The sequence below is a fragment of the Pteropus medius genome, unplaced genomic scaffold, assembly GCF_902729225.1.
Source record: "Pteropus medius unplaced genomic scaffold, Ma_sr-lr_union100, whole genome shotgun sequence".
NCBI lineage: Eukaryota > Metazoa > Chordata > Mammalia > Chiroptera > Pteropodidae > Pteropus > Pteropus medius.
The window spans coordinates 19282840-19288438 of record NW_024340701.1 but is presented as its reverse complement, the minus strand read 5'-3'; positions in this window follow the sequence as shown (position 1 = coordinate 19288438).

The following is a 5599-nucleotide window of genomic DNA, read 5'->3' as shown; positions in this document are numbered from 1 at the left end:
TCCTCTCAAATAAAGAAATGTAATTTAAAGTAATCTTGAGTTATCATTTTATGCTATTAAATTAGCAAGATTTTTTAAACAATAAGAACAATGCATGCTGGCAAAGTTGGGGTAAAACTGGCAAACATACACTGCTCTGGGGTGCGGTGGGGGTGAAAGCTATGCCAACTGGACATTAAAAAAGAAATTTGGCCCTATATATTAAGAGTCCGAAGATATTTCTTCTCTTTGGCATAGATGCTTATTTAAGGGGAATTAATCTTAAGGAAAAAATTTGAGAGAAGAATTATTGAATCAAAAAGATGTTCCCTGCTGCTATGTGTATATATATATATATATATATACACACACACATACATACACACACACATATATATATATATGTGTGTGTATGTATGTGTGTGTGTATATACATACACATATATACATATATATGTGTGTGTGTATGTATGTGTGTGTGTATATATACATACATATATATGTATATATATATATGCATGTGTATGTATGTGTGTGTGTGTGTATTTAATTAGAAATAACCAAATGTTCAAAATGGGAAACATGAGTAAATAAAAGATATTATATTGATTTGGGAGACTTATATAGCCATTGAAATCCTAATAATAAAGACCATGTAGTGACATGAAAAAATATTTTTAAATGTTGTCAAGTCAGAAAGCAAAATTCAAACACTATGCACAGAATGTTTATGTCTATTAAATATGTAATCATTCGACAAAAACTAAAAATCCATACCCCAAAATAAAACATTGCATGAAGGCATAGGGTTGTAAGATTATGGGTATTTTTTTGTTTCAATTTTCATTAACATTGATATATTAATAAGTTTTCCTTGTTAAAGAAAACGCTTGTTGAGCTTCTCAAATGTGCATATGAGCACTCCACTGAATTAATCTAGACCCACTGGAATTTAACATATCCCATCTTGGACTTTTTGAAACTAGCCTTTCTGGCACTTAGTGATGAAAAACCTAAAAGTGGCCACTCAGAAGAGTACGATCCGTTTTATGAGCCAACGAGAGACCTGAACTCAGAATTTTGCTTCATTTGAAGTACTTTCTCCTTTTTCACCCTATATCTAAACCTTTGCTTCTGCCAAGAGACTCTGCTGAGTTGGTATTTGAGGGTTGCCAGGCAAGCAAATTTAGCTTTGTTTCAAAGTATCATTTAATAAGTAATCTTATCTTATCCTTTACATCCCATTCCAATGGATTGTATTACCTAAAGCTCTCACTTAATATCTATAGCTCTCATTACTTTTGGGAAATGGTCTGCCATGGCAGCTCCTCCTCTTCTAATAAGGACCATGTGGGTGCCAGGCCTGGCTGGCCCAAGGTCTGGCTGTGATCCAAGGTCTGGCTGTTATCCAAGGCCTGGCTGATCCAAGGCCTGACTGGCTCAAGGTCTGGCTGGTCCAAGGTCTGGCTGTGATCCAGGCCCATGCTTAGGAATAGGACCCCAGATTTAGAAAATATATAAACATACTTCAGCTTATTGTATCATGTATGTGTGGCTGAAGGCCAGTATTGTACTCTGCTTTGTGAGGAGCCATGAGGTTTGCTGGAAGGCAGAAGGGGAACACAGAAAGGGGAGCATAAGAAGTGTGTGCAATACCACGCACTCCCCGCAATAGACTGTACTTCCCAACAGAAATGCGCTCCACACAATAAAGTTGGTGCCTGCCGTTTCATTCTCATGTCTGCCTCTTGTGCATTCTTCCAACTGGGCATCTCATCATCGAACCTTCCCTTCTTGCTCAGCAATACCACTGACACTTGGCATAGCCAACATGATCAGCTCAGCCCTACAGACCACAATGACAATTTGACTGGAAAAAAAGCACCCCATTGACTCCCACTTATTCCAGTAAATGGCCAGCCACATAAAACCTCATGCCCCAACATTAAACAATCCTTCCTCTTTAAAATGTCCCCAAACTGCTTCTTTGCCCTCTTGCAGCCAGCCAAGAACTATTAAGTGTACCGAAAAACAATTAGAGAGTCTCCCCCACTTCCAAAAATCTCACCTTAGTAGACCGGTTGGCAATTAGAAATTGTCTCAGTATTTTCTTACTTTCTGCTCTAAAACTGATTCTCTTCTCTAACACCTTTTAACCCCTTCTAAAACCAAAGCGACCTGTAGAAGAGTTTTTCTGCTACAAGTTTATGAATAAACAGCCTTTGTTAATTTTGTTTTAGATTTAGTTTTGTCTTTGACACTTTATTTTGACAGGTTTTCTAACATTCAAATAATTAAGATGATACAATTGAGGAGTAAAAATCCAGCGATTCCCTAGGATTATAAAACAAATCCTATTAAAGGAAACCAAAAACCAAATTTTAGTAGTTGAGTTATAAAACCATCAAAGATAGAAAAGATAAGTTGAAATTTAAAAACTTATGAATGTGAAATTTCAATTACCTCTCAAAACTATTTAAATTAGAGAGAGGCATTTTATCAAATCATGGACAATTATACTAAGACTTCTTTCCCTCCAGACTCATCTAGAATTTCAACAAAGCCACTCACTTCCTTTTTCCTTGTCCAGTTGCGGCTTCTCTGACTTCTTGGCCTCCTCATCCTTTTTATGATCAAAGTGACAGAATCATAGCAGCATACTCCCAGGCTCTCCTCTCTGTCCTACCCCCATATCATGTCTCTGTAATTATGAAAATCCCAACTCAAAGGAAGCCTGCTTATTTGAAATGCTTCGTTTGTACTAATCAGTAAGTAACTGGCAATAATTTAGTGCTAACTCTTGTTGTGGGTTCAACTGCATCCCCCAAAAGATATGTCCAACTCATATCTTCAGTATCTGTGAAAGTGACCTTATTTGAAAATAAGATCTTTGCAGATATAATCAGGTTAAGATTAAAGTCATATGAGATTAAGGTGGGCCCTAAATCCAATGACTGTTGTCCTTATAAGGAGAGAGAGATTTAGAGAGACAGAGACTGACAGAGAAGGCCATGTGAAAACGGAGGCAGAGATTAGAGTGATGCAGCTGCAAGCCTAGGAATGCCAAGGACTGCAGGCAACCACCAGAAGCCGGGGAAAAGACCTGAAATAGAGTTTCCTGCAGAATCTTCAGAGGCATGGCCCTGTGGACACTTTGATTTCAGATTTCTAGCCTCCAGAACCAAGAGAGAATAAATTTCTGCTGCCTGAAGCCCTTAAATTTGTGGTACTTGGTTACAGCAGCTCTCAGAAACTAATAAAACCCTTTAAGATTATTTGCACTTAAAAGACATAGCTCTTGGTGGACTCAGTCAGCTGTTAGGGAAGACTTTTGAAGAGTCACAGGGCCTACAGGCAATCACCCTTAAGGTACACCATGATTTTAAGGCAAGAATCAAATCTTTGAAGAAACATAGGAGTCAGTGTAGTCACCAGAGTTGTGAGGAGAAGGAGGGAAGGACATCTAAAGTTCTGAAGTGTTACCAAATAGTCACACCTGGTTTCTCTGCTCATATAGCTTGCTATAAATTATCAATTCAGGGACCCATCATTCATCTAGAAGATTAAATTACCTTAGCTCCCTAAATTTCTTCTTTATTTCTTACTCTCTTACTTTAACCATCTTACTAAGAAACTCTACTAAAGAATAGGTGAGTGGAGAGGAGAAAGTAGTCCATATAAACTTTTAGTAACTATGGAATGATTATTTATTAATAAGCTCATTTGACTTTCACACTATATTTTCCCCCTCCTCAAAGAAAAGAGAAAGGCCTTTGTATTCCTTCACCTCAGAGATGGGGAAATAGTGCATGTAAGTGAGGGAGATGCTGTTACATGGAAGAAAGACGGGTAGGAGAAATGTATATTTTTTGGCTTTTGTTTTCAAAACCCTCAGATTATTGAGGCCTAGGTTGAGTTACCCAGAAGCAAATCCCTGAATAGAGGGTTTGTGTGTAAGTGATTTAATAATAACTTGCTCTCCAGCCAGACCAGGAACGGAGTGGGAAAAGCAGTACAGAGATTGGGAGGAAGCCAAGCAAGGGGGTGATTTCATGCAAGTTCCTCAGAGAGTAGCTGCATTCTGACCCCATAGGAGAAATTTAAAGTGTGAGTTATATCTCAGAGATGTCCAGATCCAAGGCAAGGAAGCTGGGCTTTGATACTCCTAGGTGCAACCCTCTACAGTGTAACATTTCTAAATGTATCTTAACTTTTTTTAACATACAAAAAGTTGTATATAATTAATGTGTATGACTTGATGAGTCTGGAAATGATTATGCTTTTATTAAATCATCACCACAATCTATGCCATAAACTTACCCATCACCTCCAAAAGTTTCTCCTCAAAAACCTAAAAATAGAACTACCATGTAATCCAGCCATCCCACTTTCTGGTACATATTCAAAGGAATCGAAATCAGGATCTCAAAGAGATAAAGGTGTCTTAACTCTTAACCTATTTGAATTCTCTGTTTAATCTAGAAAGAGACAATTCTACCTCATTGCATTATTTCTTCTCCCCTCTACCTGGTTAACTCATCCCTGTTAATCCTCACTATCACTCTTTAACCTTTTCTTTCCTATCTCTCCATTTAGTTCAGACATAACTGCTCCTTCATTCAACAGACATTGATGAAGAGCTTGCTTTATGCCAGTCACTGAATTAGAAGTTGGAGATAGGAGAAAATGCAAAGATAAATAAGGTTCAACTCCTTACCCAGCACCAGCCTCTGAAGACATCAGAATGTTGTAGTAAGATTCCTAACTTGCTAATCAGACAGGGCACCTTATTTACAGACAATCTTGGACCAATTCACTAACTTCTCTAAACTTTAGTCTTCTTAATCTGTAAAATGGGGTTGCTAATTACTCACAAAATATCAATCCCCAAACATTTTTTTAATTTTATTTTATTAGTTGGAAGTATACAGTACATTGGTTAGACATTTGTATAGTTTATAAAACGATCTCCCTAATTGCTCTTTCTCTCCTCTGGCTCTCCACCTAGCCATTACATTAATGCTAACTGCATTCCCTATGCCGTGCTCCCCATTCCCGTGACCATCTATCAACTACTAATTTGTACTTCTTTAAGCCTTCACCCCATTCTCACAGCCTGCCAATTTCCCTCCCGTTTGGCCATCACCAGATTGTCCTCTATATTTGTGAGTCTGTTTTTGATTAGTTTGTTTTGTTTTTTTCCTTAGATTCCGCATATAAGTGAAACCATATGGTATTTGTCTTTCTCTGTCTGACTTATTTCACTCAGCATAATAACCTCTAGGCCCATCCATGTCGTTGCAAATGGTGAGATTTTGTTTTTTAATGGCTGAGTAATATTCCATTGTATATATGAACCATAACTTCTTTATCCAATCATCTGATGATGGACATTTAGGTTGCTTCCATATCTTGGCTATTGTGAGTTGTGCTGCCATGAACATAGGGGTGCATAGATCTTTATGAATTATTATTTTGGTTTTCTTTGGATAAATACCCAGAAGTGCAGTTGCTGGGTCAAAAGGCATATCCATTTGAATTTTTTGAGAAATCTCCAGACTGTTGTCCATAGCAGCTGTACCAATTTGCAATTCCAACAACAGTGTTTGAGAGTTCTCTT